This window comes from Nycticebus coucang, chromosome 8 (assembly GCF_027406575.1).
Source record: "Nycticebus coucang isolate mNycCou1 chromosome 8, mNycCou1.pri, whole genome shotgun sequence".
Lineage (NCBI taxonomy): Eukaryota > Metazoa > Chordata > Mammalia > Primates > Lorisidae > Nycticebus > Nycticebus coucang.
This window is the reverse complement of record NC_069787.1, coordinates 127,109,525-127,126,517: the sequence shown is the minus strand read 5'-3', so window position 1 is coordinate 127,126,517 and position 16,993 is coordinate 127,109,525. Positions and strand designations below refer to the sequence as shown.

Below are 16,993 nucleotides of genomic sequence, written 5' to 3'. Positions count from 1 at the left end.
ATGGATGGAGCTGGAACATATTCTTCTTAGCAAAGTATCTCAGGAATGGAAGAAAAAGTATCCAATGTACTCAGCCCTACTATGAAACTAAATTAAAGCTTTCACATGAAGGTTATAACACAACTATAGCACAAGACTATGAGGAAAGGGCCAAGGAAGGGGAAAGGAGGGGGGAGGTTAGGGTGGAGGGAGGGTAATGGGTGGGGCCACACCTACGGTGCATCTTAGAATGGGTACAGGCGAAACTTACTAAAGGCAGAATACAAATGTCTACATACAATAACTAAGAAAATGCCATGAAGGCTACGTTGAACAGTTTGATGAGAATATTTCAGATTGTATATGAAACCTGCACATTGTACCCCTTGATTGCACTAATGTACACAGCTATGATTTAACAATAAAAAAGAAAGAAAATAAATTAAAAAATAAAAATAAAAATTTATAAGAGAGATATATGTGTACCCATGTAAAACAACAGGGTGAAAAGTTTCACAACTAAGCAAAATTGATTATGTACGTTAAAATAACACTAGAAAAAGAAATTCAAAAGGCAGAAAGACTATCACGCCAGAAGATAAGCATTACTTAGCTGTGACTAACTGTACCTGCCTTACAGACAATAAAAAGATTCTTTGGTATCAAAAAATAAAAGAATACTAAATAAATAATATCTTTGTCTCTTCCAACTTCTGTGTGCTGACCAAAAAAAAAATAAATAAATAAAAGGCTTTGTTCTGGAAGAGTCCCAGGAGGACAAAGAAAAGAAAGAATCAACAAAGTATATTAAATGCTTTTCTTCTTAAAAAAAAAAAAAAAAAAAGCTCTTTCTCTGGGTGGTGCCTGTGGCTCAATAGAGTAGGGCGCCGGCCCCATATGCCGGAGGTGGTGGGTTCAAACCCAGCCCTGGCCAAAAACTGCCAAAAAAAAAAAAAGCTCTTTCTTCGTATTTAAACATAAGCAATTTTTTCAGCCATGCTTAATGTTCATTTCTAGGATTTACGATTATTTACAAATAAAAGCTTTTTCAAAACGTCAAAACTGAACAGGTTAGTATGTTACTTATCGATTGCTATGCAACAAATTACTACAAATTTAAAATCTTAAAACAACACACATTTATTATTTCATGGTTTCTGTGGGTCAGGACCCTGGCCACAGGATAGCCAGTCTTCTGCCTGGGGTCTCACAAGGTTGCAATCGAAGCATTAGAGGGTTGCATTCCCACTTGGAGATTCCATTGAAGAAGAGTCCACTCCCAATTTCACTCAGGTTATTGGCAGGATTATCTCCTGGCAGTTGTAGGGTTGAGGGCCCTGGCTGCTTGCTGGCCATCTGCTGGTGGGAGCCCTTGGCAGCTCGAGGCCATGGTCTGCTCCTAAAGGCCAGTAGTAGCCCTTAGAGGCCATCAGCAGTTCCTTGCCACATAAGCTTCCTCAACATGGGCAATTACATCTTTTTTTTTTTCATTTTTTTTCTTTATTGTTGGGGATTCATTGAGGGTACAATAAGCCAGGTTACACTGATTGCATTTGTTAGGTAAAGTCCCTCTTGCAATCATGTCTTGCCCCCAGAAGGTGTGGCACACACCAAGGCCCCGCTCCCCTCCCTCCTTCCCTCTCTCCGCTTTTTCTTCCCCCCCATAACCTTAATTGTCATTGTCTTCATATCAAAATTGAGTACATAGGATTCATGCTTCTCCATTCTTGTGATGCTTTACTAAGAATAATGTCTTCCACTTCCATCCAGGTTAATACGAAGGATGTAAAGTCTCCATTTTTTAAAAAAGCTGAATAGTATTCCATGGTATACATATACCACAGTTTGTTAATTCATTCCTGGGTTGGACTCTCTTTTACTAGGAGACTCATCTGTTCTTGCTAAGTTAGGGCAAACCATTAGGGCAATTACATCTTAAACCACCACCAACAGATGAGTCTCCTAGTAAAAGAGAGTCTTGGCTTGGTGCCCGTAGCGCAGTGGTTACAGTACCGGCCATATACACCAAGGCTGGCATGTTCGAACCCATCCCAGGCCAGCTAAACAACAATGACAACTGCAACAGAAAAACTAGCCAGGCATGTGTCAGGCACCTGTAGTCCCAACTACTGGAGAGGCTGAGGCAAGTGAATTGCTTAAGCTCAAGAGTTAGAGATTGCTGTGAGCTATGATGTCATGGCACTCTACCAAGGGCAATGTAGTGAGACTGTCTCAAAAGAAAAAAAAAGAGAGAGAGAGAGAGAGTCTTAATATAACGTTATATGATCATAGACTCACTGCCATCACCTGTGCTATATTCTATTCCATTGATTAGACCCAAAGGGAGTGAGTACACAAAGGCGAGGGACCGGTGGCCCTGTAGGGTCACCTGAGACACTGTCTACTGGGATTAGTAACTGAATCAATGCAACTGAGATGCTTGCTTGAACTAGCAAGTTTTTCAAGATTTATAGGATTAAATGTACTTAAAGAACTTTACCAAGTTTTTTAGAATTAATGTATATTATTCAATGTGCGGTTATAATCTATTTTTATCAAGTCATATAATGAAATATTTCCTGCAATTATAATAATCTTGATCTTAAATCTTTTAAACATGTGGTAGCTTCTATTTTTTTCCCAAAATATGAAGGGGGTCCAAGTGTTTTTGTTGCATGATACCTTGTATAGTGGTTAAGTCAAGGCCTTTGGTGCACCTGTCAGAATAGTGTTCCTTGGAGCCTATGGGTGAGCTTTATCCTTCATCACCCTCGCCCTCACCCATTCTTGATTTTTCATGTCCTTTAGATGGCTTTGTGGCCCTGTATACATTTCAAACCCATCCCTATCATTTAGCTTCCACTTACTAGCGAGAAATACAGCATTTGGTTTTTCATTCCTGAAATACTTCACTTAGGATAATGGACTCCACTTCCATCCAAGTTGCTACAAACAACATTATTTCATTCCTTACTATGACTCAGTAGGACTCCATAGATACACGCACATACACACATGTGTGCACCTGCACATGGGTCATTACAAAAGTTTTGAGAAACACAAATATCAAGAAACATAAAATCCACATAGACAGAAACAAACGAAGCCCTCCCAGCAACACGGAGAAGCAGAGTGAGTTGAAACTGCACAAGGGAATCAGAAAGGACGCTGTCGACTGTGTTTCTTGGAAGTGAAATCACTGACCATCATACAGTCTGTCTCAAAATTTCCATGGTGACCTCCGTGTGTGTGTGTGTGTGTGCGCGTGCGTGTGTGTGTGTGTGTGTGTGCATTCTTTCTTTAGCCACTCATGAAATACAAAATGATGGGCATTTAGGTTGATCCCACATCTTTGCACTTGTGCATTGGGTTGTGATTGACATTCAAGTACAGGTGTCATTTTTTTTATAAAAATGAGTGTTTTCTATTTCTTTTTTTTTTTTTTTTTTTTTTTTTACACTTCTTTTTTTTTTTTTTATTGTTGGGGATTCATTGAGGGTACAATAAGCCAGGTTACACTGATTGCAATTGTTAGGTAAAGTCCCTCTTGCAATCATGTCTTGCCCCCATAAAGTGTGACACACACCAAGGCCCCACCCACCTCCCTCCTTCCCTCTTTCTGTTTCCCCCCCCATAACCATAATTGACATTAATTGTCCTCATATCAAAATTTAGTACATAGGATTCATGCTTCTCCATTCTTGTGATGCTTTACTAAGAATAATATCTTCCACGTCCATCCAGGTTAATACGAAGGATGTAAAGTCTCCATTTTTTTTAATGGCTGAATAGTATTCCATGGTATACATATACCACAGCTTGTTAATCCATTCCTGGGTTGGTGGGCATTTAGGCTGTTTCCACATTTTGGCGACTGTAAATTGAGCTGCAATAAACAGTCTAGTACAAGTGTCCTTATGATAAAAGGATTTCTTTCCTTCTGGGTAGATGCCCAGTAATGGGATTGCAGGATCAAATGGGAGGTCTAGCTTGAGTGCTTTGAGGATTCTCCATACTTCCTTCCAGAAAGGTTGTACTAGTTTGCAGTCCCACCAGCAGTGTAAAAGTGTTCCCTTCTCTCCACATCCACGCCAGCATCTGCAGTTTTGAGATTTTGTGATGTGGGCCATTCTCACTGGGGTTAGATGATATCTCAGGGTTGTTTTGATTTGCATTTCTCTAATATATAGAGATGATGAACATTTTTTCATGTGTTTGTCAGCCATTCGTCTGTCGTCTTTAGAGAAAGTTCTATTCATGTCTCTTGCCCATTGATATAAGGGATTGTTGGCTTTTTTCATGTGGATTAATTTGAGTTCTCTATAGATCCTGGTTATCAAGCTTTTGTCTGATTGAAAATATGCAAATATCCTTTCCCATTGTGTAGGTTGTCTCTTTGCTTTGGTTATTGTGTCCTTAGCTGTACAGAAGCTTTTCAGTTTAATGAAGTCCCATTTGTTTATTTTTGTTGTTGTTGCAATTGCCATGGCAGTCTTCTTCATGAAGTCTTTCCCCAGGCCAATATCTTCCAGTGTTTTTCCTATGCTTTCTTGGAGGGTTTTTATTGTTTCATGCCTTAAGTTTAAGTCCTTTATCCATCTTGAATCAATTTTTGTGAGTGGGGAAAGGTGTGGGTCCAGTTTCAGTCTTTTACATGTAGACATCCAGTTCTCCCAACACCATTTATTGAATAGGGAGTCTTTCCCCCAAGGTAAGTTCTTGTTTGGTTTATCGAAGATTAGGTGGTTGTAAGATGTTAGTTTCATTTCTTGGTTTTCCATTCGATTCCAAGTGTCTATGTCTCTGTTTTTGTGCCAGTACCATGCTGTCTTGAGCACTATGGCTTTGTAGTAGAGACTAAAATCTGGTATGCTGATGCCCCCAGCTTTATTTTTATTACAGAGAACTGCCTTAGCTATACGGGGTTTTTTCCAGTTCCATACAAAACGCAGAATCATTTTTTCCAAATCTTGAAAGTATGATGTTGGTATTTTGATAGGAATGGCATTGAATAGGTAGATTGCTTTGGGAAGTATGGACATTTTAACAATGTTGATTCTTCCCATCCATGAACATGGTAAGTTCTTCCATTTGTTAATATCCTCTGCTATTTCCTTTCTGAGGATTTCATAGTTTTCTTTATACAGGTCCTTCACCTCCTTCGTTAGGTATATTCCTAGGTATTTGATTTTCTTTGAGACTATGGTGAAGGGAGTTGTGTCCTTAATTAGCTTCTCATCTTGACTGTTATTGGTGTACACAAAGGCTACTGACTTGTGGACATTGATTTTATATCCTGAAACATTACTGTATTTTTTGATGACTTCTAGGAGTCTTGTGGTTGAGTCTTTGGGGTTCTCTAAGTATAAGATCATGTCGTCAGCAAAGAGGGAGAGTTTGACCTCCTCTGCTCCCATTTGGATTCCCTTGATTTCCTTGTCTTGCCTAATTGTATTGGCTAGAACTTCCAGCACTATGTTGAATAGTAAAGGTGACAGAGGACAACCTTGTCTGGTTCCAGTTCTAAGAGGAAAAGCTTTCAGTTTTACTCCATTCAGTAAAATATTGGCTGTGGGTTTGTCATAGATAGCTTCAATCAGTTTTAGAAATGTGCCACCTATGCCTATACTCTTCAGTGTTCTAATTAGAAAAGGATGCTGGATTTTATCAAATGCTTTTTCTGCATCTATTGAGAGGATCATGTGATCTTTATTTTTGCCTCTGTTAATATGGTGGATAACGTTTATAGACTTGCGTATGTTAAACCAGCCTTGCATCCCTGGGATGAAGCCTACTTGATCATGATGAATGACTTTTTTGATGATAAGCTGTAATCTATTGGCTAGGATTTTGTTGAGAATTTTTGCGTCTATGTTCATGAGTGAGATTGGTCTGAAATTCTCCTTTTTGTTTGGGTCTTTTCCTGGTTTTGGTATCAGGGTGATGTTTGCTTCATAGAATGTGTTGGGGAAGATTCCTTCTTCCTCAATTTTTTGGAATAATTTCTGCAGTACAGGAATAAGCTCTTCCTTGAAGGTTTGATAGAATTCTGGAGTGAAGCCATCTGGACCAGGGCATTTTTTGGTTGGAAGCTTTTTTATTGTTTCTTTGATCTCAGTGCTTGAAATTGGTCTGTTCAGGAGCTCTATTTCTTCCTGGCTGAGTCTAGGGAGAGGGTGTGATTCCAAATATTGATCCATTTCGTTCACATTGTCAAATTTCTGGGCATAGAGTTTCTGGTAGTATTCAGAGATGATCTCTTGTATCTCTGTGGGATCAGTTGTTATTTCCCCTTTATCATTTCTGATTGAGGTTACTAGAGATTTTACTTTTCTATTCCTCATTAGTCTGGTCAATGGTTTATCTATTTTATTTATTTTTTCAAAAAACCAACTCCTTGTTTCATTAATTTTCTGAATGATTCTTTTGTTTTCAATTTCATTGATCTCTGATTTGATTTTGGATATTTCTTTTCTTCTACTGAGTTTAGGCTTAGATTGTTCTTCTTTTTCCAATTCCATAAGATCTCTTGTGAGATTGTTGATGTGCTCTCTTTCAGTTTTTCGAATGTAGGCATCTAAAGCGATGAATTTTCCTCTCAAAACTGCTTTTGCAGTATCCCACAGGTTTTGGTAGCTTGTGTCTTCATTGTTGTTATGCTCAAGGAAGTTAATGATTTCCTGTTTTATTTCTTCCTTCACCCATCTGTTATTCAACAGAAGATTGTTTAGTTTCCATGCCTTTGGGTGGGGTCGAGCATTTTTGTTAGAGTTGAGTTCCACCTTTAATGCCTTATGGTCTGAGAAGATACAAGGTAAAATTTCAATTCTTTTGATTCTGTTGATATTTGTTTTGTGTCCCAGGATATGATCAATTTTGGAGAATGTTCCATGGGGTGATGAGAAGAATGTATATTCTTTATCTTTGGGGTGGAGTGTTCTATATGCGTCTATCAAGCACAGTTGTTCTAGAGTCTCATTTAAGTCTCTTATATCCTTGTTTAATTTCTGTTTAGAGGATCTGTCCAGCTCTGTAAGAGGAGTGTTAAAGTCCCCTGTTATGATGGTATTATCAGATATCATATTGCTCAGACTGAGTAAGGTCTGCTTCAAGAATCTGGGAGCATTTAAATTGGGTGCATAAATATTTAGAATTGAAATGTCTTCTTGTTGTATTTTTCCCTTAACCAATATAAAGTGACCATCTTTGTCTTTTTTGACTTTAGTTGCTTTAAATCCACATGTGTCTGAAAATAAGATTGCAACTCCTCTTTTCTTCTGAATTCCATTTGCCTGAAAAATTGTCTTCCAACCCTTGACTCGGAGCTTTAATTTGTCTTTTGAAGCCAGGTGTGTTTCTTGCAGACAGCAAATGGACGGCTTGTGTTTTTTAATCCAGTCAACCAATCTATGTCTCTTCAGTGGGGAATTCAAGCCATTAACATTTATTGAGATAATTGACAAGTGTGGTAGTATTCTATTCGTCTTATTTTGTGAGAGTCCATTGCTTAGTTTTATCTTTTGCATCAGTGTGGAGGTTAGGTTCTGTCCTTTGATTTCTGAGTTCTTACTTTGCTGCTGATCCATTGTGGTGGTCAGTGTGCAGAACAGGTTGAAGTATTTCCTGTAGAGCTGGTCTTGTTGTGGCGAATTTCCTCAATGTTTGTATATCCGTAAATGATTTGATTTCTCCGTCAATTTTGAAGCTTAGCTTAGCAGGGTACAGAATTCTGGGCTGAAAATTGTTCTGTTTAAGTAGATTAAAGGTAGATGACCATTGTCTTCTTGCTTGGAAAGTTTCATTAGAGAAGTCTGCGGTCAATCTGATGGATTTGCCCCTGTAGGTCAACTGGCGCTTACTCCTGGCAGCTTGCAGAATCTTTTCTTTGGTCTTGACTTTGGAGAGGTTCATCACAATGTGTCTTGGAGAAGCTCGGTTAGAGTTGAGGCGACCTGGGGTCCGATATCCCTCTGAAAGCAGTGTGTCAGAATCTTTGGTGATATTTGGGAAATTTTCTTTTATAATATTCTCTAGTATGGCTTCCATTCCTCTGGGGCATTCTTCTTCCCCTTCTGGAATTCCTATAACTCGTATGTTGGAACGCTTCATAAAGTCCCATAATTCTGACAGTGAACGTTCTGCTTTCTCTCTCTTCTTTTCTGCCTCTTTTACTATCTGAGTTATCTCAAAAACTTTGTCTTCTACCTCTGAAATTCTTTCTTCTGCATGGTCTAACCTGTTGCTGATACTTTCCATTGCATCTTTAAGTTCCCTGATTGACTGTTTCATTTCCTTCAGCTCTGCTATATCCTTTTTATATTCTTCATATCGTTCATCTCTTATTTGATTCTGTTTTTGGATTTCCTTTTGGTTATTTTCCACTTTATTAACAGTTTCCTTCATTGTTTCCATCATTTCCTTCATTGTTTTCAACATGTGTATTCTAAATTCCCTTTCTGTCATTCCTAACATTTCTGTATAGGTGGAATCCTCTGCAGTAGCTACCTCATGGTCCCTTGGCGGGGTAGTTCTGGACTGGTTCTTCATGTTGCCTGGAGTTTTCTGCTGATTCTTCCTCATGGGTGATTTCTTTTATCTGTTTACTTGCCCTAATTTTCCTTTCAATTCCTCTTGCTCTTTAAGTTCTTGTGCCTGTGGACTAAGGGTTACAGGACCAGAAGGGTGAGAAGGTTTAAGAGCAAAAAAGTGATGAAAGAAATGAGGACCGAGTGATAAGAAAAAAAAAAATGAAAAAAAAGAAAAATAGAGAAAGGAGAGTGGTTGGGTGAAAGGAATATTGACAAAAAGAAGAGAGGCACAGAAAGAGGGAGACAGAGCAATATAGGTGTACAGTAGGGTACTTTGATACAACCTTAAAAAAAAAAACACCTTCTGGGGGTGCCAAGTGGGGTGGTTCCCTTGAGGTCAGCAGCTCTTTGCTAACCTGATCAGACGCAGTACCCCACCTCCACCAAGTAGAGAGGAAAGACAAAAACGCTATAAATCAAACCAAAACAAGCAAACAGAAAACTTTACGGGATAAAATTGGCTGGAAAAACCAAATAATAGTGGTAGAAACACTAACAAAAATGAAGTTCTGATTATTGAAATAGGCAGCAATGGGAAATTATAATTAAACTAGAAAAATTGAGAAAGAAAAAGGATCTGTATGGAAAAGGTTGAACTTAAAAAACAAAACAACAATTTAGAACGTCAAAATAAACAAAAAAAAACCAAACCAAAAAAAAAACCAAACAAACAAACAAAAAAAAACACACACGCAACCAAAAACAAAGTATATGGAATTGAATATTGTCTGGGCAACACGTGGTCTTCTGGGGTATGAGATGTTAATCACAGTTCTGATACGACTGGAGGCTGCTAGTTTCTCGAACCCCAGCAGGTAGACACCCTAAATCTCTCTTCAGCCCACTTAAAAGGCACTTTGAACTTGTTCACTTACTGAGCAGAAGCTTTCTCAGGGAAGTGCTTGTTGCTGGAATCACTGCTGAAGTGGCTATCCACTTACCCTGTGTGTCAAAACTGGTCTCCCTCTGCCCCCGAGGGTTAGGGCTGCAAGGCGGCTCAGACTCCGCCCTTAGGCTACTTGGTCGCTGGGTTACCAGCTCCCACCCAATTCCAGCTCTGGGACCCTGAGGGCGGAGCTTGCCAGGGCAGATCGCTCACAATGTCTGCCTGTGACCCAGAGCCAAACTCTATTAGCTCCGTCTGGCTCAGGGGCTCGGACTGGGGCCCTAGACAAAGGCCAGAGTTCTCCGCACTCCCGCTCAGGCTCTCCCCAAGGCAGTTCAGCTGAGTGCCAAGTCCAAAGACACCAAAACAGTTCACAGGTAAGGCCTTTCTGGTTTGCAGTCTCGCTGCTACTGAACTTACAGTTGCAGGCGGGTTTAGGCGGATTGAACACACGCGACCACTTGCCAGTTTTCCACTGTTTTAGTCCTCCTCTTGGGGTCCAGAAGTCTCTTGCTGACTCCCTGTATCCTCTCAGGGGTGATGATAGGCAGATCCCACCAGCCAGAGATGCCTGGAGTCCTATATCCCCAGACTCACGGTGCCCAGATGCAAGGAAGCTGTTACTCGGCTGCCATCTTGCTCCACCCTCCCCTATTTCTTTTTTTTTAAATATGCTAGCTGGAGGATTATTTTAAATAGTACTACTTACATTTGTTTTCTATAGTAAATATGTAGTTTTTTTAAAAGTTTAATCATGCATAATGTAGAGAGAGAGAAAAGTTCTCCTCAGGATGTCAGGTCGATCTTACAGTGGCCTCTCTTTCCTTGAGGAGTCCAACAGGGTAAAAAAAAAAAAAAAAGCTTGATCATGAAGTCTAACAAAATTAATGGAGTAAATTCTAATTTTATATATGATTCATATTTAGTTGATCCCTCAAGCATACTTTTTCTTACACAGGCAGTCCCCAAATTACAAACACCCAACGTATGTACAACCTGCACTTACAAATGAGGGCAATTAAAGGTGATGGGTACGTGTACTTAACCCAACTTACTATTTCCAACTACAAATCCAACCAGGAACTGCCTGTAGTTTCTTTCTCATGAAGAAGCAATATTTTAAACTACACCTGGCACCTTAATAGGATCACTAACACCCACCTGGATTAGAAATCTGTTGACCACACCTCGTGAATGCCAGCCCACCCCCACAAAAGGAGCAGGCCACTGAGGCCAGTTTTCCCTTTCCCAGTCAGAGCTGGATGTCTGCCCCCGTCCTCTAGTAACTCACGTTGCTTGGCACTGATGGCACCAGGGAGGCCTGACAAGAGCAAGACATGGACCAGGTCCCAGCAAAGCTGGCTTCCTGGGCCAGCAGCAAAACCTCAGACACAGCCAGGAAAACATAAAGACCCACTTACTAGAACCTGGGCAAAAGCCAGGGATTTTGTTTCAGAGCAGGTGACAGGAATTTATTATTAGAATGCCCTAGAAGATGAAAATAAGGTGATGATACAAAATAACCATGGGAAGTGCCCGAGGCGCCTAGAATTCCACCTGGCTGAGAACAGGAGATTTCCTCAGCACCTGGGAAGCAGAAAGGCAGTAGACTTCATCTGGTTCGGTGTTCTGAAGAATTCCAAGATCTCCTGACTCCAAAGCCTCCTTTTGCATTTTGCATTGTGACATGTTCAGGATATCTACCAAGATATGCTCAACTCCTAATGCCCAGTACAGTAACTGTGACTTTATTTGGAAACACGGTCTTTGCAGAGACATACACAGAGAGAGAGGGAAGGCTGAGGAGAAAGTGGAATAATGTGGCTGTGGGCTGGAAAACCCCAAGGATTGCGAGCAACCCCCAGAAGCTAGGAGAGGCGAGGAAAGGTTCCTCTCCTGAGCCACAGAGGGACCCCACCACACCTTGATATCAGCCTTCGAGCTAGAAGTCTGAACTGTGAAGGGATGAATTTCTGTTGTTTGAAAGTACCTCGTTTGTGATAGTTTATTCTAACAGCCCCAAGAAATTAACATCCCTACCTACGGAGAGGTTATGAAAATCTCAAGGAATCTGCCGCTTACCTACTGTTTGATTTTATGCAAGTTATTAACCTTTCCAAAACTCGATTCAACGCAGCTAACCAAACGTGTGCGCTATGTCATTAGTGCTTGTCACTGCACATTACACGTTCACGTGTTTTTCGCAATGATAAAAAGACAGACACCATTAGCCACTGGCCCCACAGAACTCAGTCTAGAAGGAAAAAGGCAAAAGAAAAAGTTACAAGAAATAAAAAAAGATGACTTTGTGTCCTTTCCATGTCCTGCTGGGTCTTTATTTAACAAGTCTGCTCAGGGATCGTTTGATTTAGGAGAATGAATCTTTGTTGGGCTTTGTTATTTGCTACTAGATCACAGCCCCAGTGAGAAGTTACATGTTCACTGGAGGATTTCTGTTCAGTAGAAAATACGATTTTATTAGTAAGACATTAACATTCTTTTATTTTTTTAAAAATTCCTTTCCAGATGGGCTACATAAGTCCCTGTTTCTCAAATGCCCTTGGGTGCCAACCAACTCTGCCAACTTACGATTCCTTCATTCATTAATGAGCTGAGGACATTTTTGACATGTTCATCCTATTTTCACGAGAGAATTATGTTTTAGATTTTTGAAATTTGTACTTTGACATACAGCTGTTGTAAAGCTTATGTGATACGAAATCAATGAGATAAAATACAGTTCCTGGTTATGGTAGGTGTGGAATGGGTGTGAATTCTCCGTTAGCAGTTGAGAAAAGCCTGGGAGATTTGTGAGAAGCCAGCTCTCAGCAACTCACTCCATTGCCAAAGGGCAGCTGACACCAAGCGACTGTGTATGTACCTCATTCTTTTCTCTGTTCTCTTCTTCTTCTTTTTGTCTCTTCTAATTTTCATTTGTTAGTAAGACTGAAAACTAAACTCGAGAATTTGCTCGTGGTCCAACCAGTCACCCCTATAACTTCTTCTGTGGCTGCCTCTTGATTATAAAAAGTCTCCTTTTACTTGGCATTCTTTCTCTTAATCTCGTGGACATCGCTTTGCTTAAAGAAGTGAGCGATATTTGTGCTAAATCTAGAAATGTTGGTGAATTTGAAGATAAGTTTTGGCAATCCTTGCAGCAGTAATAAAAAGTGAAGCAAGATTGCAGCAAGTCAAAAATGTGTATTCAATGAAGAAACAATGTTTTTAATTTCTAAGACCTATAGGAATTGTAAGTACTTCCAAGAAAATTAGAGTACTATTAACCCCACTGGGAAACCATCAGCCCTCAGCTCATAAAGGACACTTAGTAACAATTTTTTTAATGTTGCTCTTTTCCAGAAGTTAATATGAACCTGAAACAGCAATGAATTTAGGCATTCACGGGCTCACTATAAGAAGCACAATTAGTCTCTGCACAAATCGAAATGATTAGGGAGAAGAGAGGAAAAAATGAGCCATGTGAGAACTGGAACCTGTGAAAACGAGGCCAGGTGTATAAAAAGAGCTCAGCAAGCAATTTTGGGCAAGCAGAAAATATAAACACCACACTTGGTAGATATAATTCATTTGTTTATCTAAAATTTGCACAGAGCACATTTTATTTCATAAATGTAATAACATCTTTTCAAATTGCTTTTTAAGGTAAAATTACAGTGTGTGGATATAATAGATACTACAGATACCTATCTGTATATTATATCTGCCTATATATTAATAATAGAAGAAGTTTTGTTCAATTTTTTCTTCTTTTCCTCAGCGCGTTATCCTGTCTTTGGCATCATCATTTTTAAAATAGCTGTACTCTATTCCTAAGACCTTTAATGAAGATGTGTATCAGCGCCACAAGTAAGGAAATTGGACCGTGGTAATTGCTGCCACCTTGTGGGATGGTGAAAGAAATTCAAGCTCCCTTTCCCTCCAAACTCCTGAGCACCCTGTCATTCAAGCATTCAGGCGTGCATTCATCCTTACGTCCCACCTCTGTGCCAGGCCCTGGCCCAACTCTTCGGACCAAAGACAATTAAAGTTCAGTCTGTGCCCTCCAGGTGTGTAGCACAGTCATCCAGACACAATTTATCATTAAATACTGTCGCAGGAGAGAGCACCCTCCTTGAGTGGAGATAGTGGGGAACCCAAGTTTTCCCAAAGAAACGTAATCCAGAGATTCATGGATAGTGAGGCTGACTCCATCCTATGTGGCTTTCAGTCGTGAAAATAGTTACTGGGATAGGAATTTTCTTGCCCACTTCTACGTACGGGTTCTTTCCCATTAGGGAAGGCACAGTGCCCGCAGAACCTCAGAGGGTACTGCCATATCTTTCTTTTGCCTGTGTGGCTCCATTCTCTACCCACCTTCTTCCTGCTGTGTCCCCCAGAAGGCTAACCAGGGTGGAGCGCCTCTCTCCTCTCCCACACGCTGACTTTCTGTTACCTTCAAAAAGGGTTGGAGGAAGGAAGCCATGTGCAGAAAGAGAACTAGGTCACAATATTTATGCCCAGACTCCCTCCTATCCAGGACACCAGGGGCTCCATGAATCCCTCAACTAAAGGTCTCAGTTTAGCCCTTCCCTTCCCCTTTCAGACCCAGAGGGTAACACGGCTGGCTCTCGGGAATGCACTAATCCTTGTGGTTTTCCTACATTCTGTTCACACCTTTCTACATAATACCTTCAAATCATCTTGACTTGAGTGTGCCCTTTGCTTCTTGCTTACTAACTGATATGGAAGAAATTAATATATAAATGAAAGAATATATGAATGCTGTATAAATGAATGATTGCATTCAATAATTGAATGAATTAAAGCATGAATGAATGAGTGTCGAGATAAATGTATGAAGACAGAATGAAGGCATGCAAAATATATTACTATTCCATGCATAAATAATTGCATAATGACCAAATGCATGTACCCTTGTGAACAAAATGAATGGAAGCATGAGTGAAAAATGAACTCATCAGTGGTGCCTGGGGCTTAGAGGAGTAGGGTGCCCGCCCCATATACCGGAGGGGGGCGGCGCCTGTAGCTCAGAGGAGTAAGGCGCTGGTCCCATGTGCCGGAGGTGGTGGGTTCAAGCCCAGCCCTGGCCAAAAACTGCAAAAAAAAAAAAAAAAAAAAAACCCATATACCGGAGGGGTGGGTTCAAACCCAGCCCCAGCCAAAAAAAAAGAAAAAGAAAAATGAATTCATAAAGACATAAGTTAAGACTACTTTTATTCAATTTGGATGCCTGACATTACTACCTTCCTGGGCTCCCGTGTACTAGAAAACAGGCAAAGAAAAGGAATGAATGAAAAAATAAATAATAATTAAATGAAATTTAAAAAAGAAAAGGAATGAATTGCCTTCTCTCTAAAACAGAGCTATTATGTAGATGAAAGTGTAATCTAGAGAAAGACATTCAAAGATTAAGTTTGGAAAAATGTTTTGAGCAAAATATTAAGTTAAATTGTAAGGAAAAGGGCAGAGAGTCAGGGAGATATTTCCTTAGAGGAGCAGAAAACGAAGAACACAAAGTGAAAGAAAATAAGCTGCTTTTCTCTAGAGAGAAATTAACAATGGTTCACAGAGACAAGGAGCCGTGGAGCAGGACCCCAGCCAGCAAATACGGCCACGAGGATCAATTAAGTCACGGATGGGAGAACTGGGAAGCATCTCAGTGTCACATCCGGATGCCAAAGTGGCATGATTGATGAAATATTTTTCTGAAGACTCAGATATCATCCATTAAACTACTGGGTCATGTTGCAAAAACCACTTTCTAAAGGATCACCGTTGTTAGTACAAGGTCACTGATCTCATTCACTTACTCCAAACATGATGCCCTGGTAAAGATTCAGTGCTGCTGAATTCAGACTGAGATGTGAAGGGGATGGAATTAGGTGAAATTTAAAAGTCACAAAACACCAAATGGTAATCCGATCCCTTGTTTTCTAATTTTCCTTTCTCTCAAGTTGAAATTCCTATTTAATAATAAAAAAGAGACGATAGGACACATCCATATTTACCGGTGTAGTCCTGGAGGACATAGTTCTCATGCCAGAATTTAAGTAAATTTTGAAAAATATAAAAGTTATCATTCGAGGAAAAAAGATTATGACTTTTGCTGTGAAAATCTCATTTCTGGGAATTTCTTTAAGAAGATAATCATCCAAATATAAGAGAATATAGGGGTAAAGATGTTCATGAAGCATTGTTTATATAAATCTTTTAAAAACAAACAATTGGCCAGTCTTAGGAGACTGAAAGTAAAGCTATTAGCAGGTGACACTTGCAGGCACTGACCCAGGTATTAACTTTTTCAATCCTATCAATAATCTAAAGAAGTACATACGGTTCTTATACCCATTTTAGAGGGGAAGAAACAGAGGCATAGGGAATTAAATTTACTTTCACAAAGAACAGAAGTTGGGGCAGAGCTAACATTTGAACTGAGCAGTCTGGTCCATTGTATAGGCTCGTAAACATGTCATACTGTCCCTTTATAGTCACAATTCTTGACTATTATTTTCGTTAAGGATGCCAACAAGCCTTGACTCAAAGAAGCAGGTAACATAAACAGCACATAAACAGCATGTGCAGTCCATGCATATGAAATTATAAACATAAGAGAGAGATATTTGAATAAATAGTCACCAAAATGGTAAAGGTGGTATTCTCTGGTGAGAATATTACGCCTCTGAAGAATTTTCTTTATACACTGGAGTTCTTACAATTAGTTTGTGTCATTTTAACAAAAATGATAAAGCTAATATCATAAAGTCCCCCCACCTTGATTGGATGCTCATCAATTTCTCACCTACACACCCTGATCTTTCAGCCATCCCCATCCATGCCATAGGTGGAGACCCCCGGAGTGGGGGGGTCTCCACATGCATTTCCTGTTTCATGCTTAAGTGCTGCCTCTAGCCTCTGCCATCCTACAATTCGAACATCCATGTTAACCACAAGGAGCCCCGTTTCATGACAGCTTCTCTCACTGTCTGCAGGAAACAGAAACTATCTAGCTTGAAGAAAACACTAATCACCAAGCTTTTCAAATAAATGCCAGTGGCCCCTCATCAGCCTTCCTTAGTACCTCAGCACAGAGGGTGTCTGGACCTCCTGGAGAACACAGGTTATGAGTTGTTAGACCTTACTAATAAATCCATTCTAATATTCCCTATGCCAAGAAACAGTTTAATCCCATGCCAAGGAAGTTCTGGAAACTCCACTTCCTTTACTATGGCCATGAGTAAATCGTAGTAAACTCTTAGAACTAATTATTCTGGTGTCCTTGCCAGACACAAGCCCGGGTCATGGATGAGTAATCTCATGGCAATGAATTCCCTTTCTCCAGCCTATTTTACACTCTTCCCAGTGGAAAACCACTTTCGAGACCACTTACACATATTTTCCACCTTTCCTTCCTGTGTATATCAGCCAGGTTCTGTAATTCCTTTGTTGTGCAAGCTATTTATTGCAACAACAGGTCCTGCATTCCTCTTCTAAAGCTGGGCTTTGAGCTGACTCTGGTTGT

The 16,993-nt window shown here is 40.0% G+C and overlaps 1 pseudogene; it reads left to right on the top strand.

Annotated features, from left to right (window-relative positions):
- Positions 1 to 10,186: 10,186 nt before the first annotated feature.
- On the top strand, positions 10,187 to 10,296 carry LOC128593004 (uncharacterized; annotated as a pseudogene).
- The last annotated feature ends 6,697 nt before the right edge of the window (positions 10,297 to 16,993 follow it).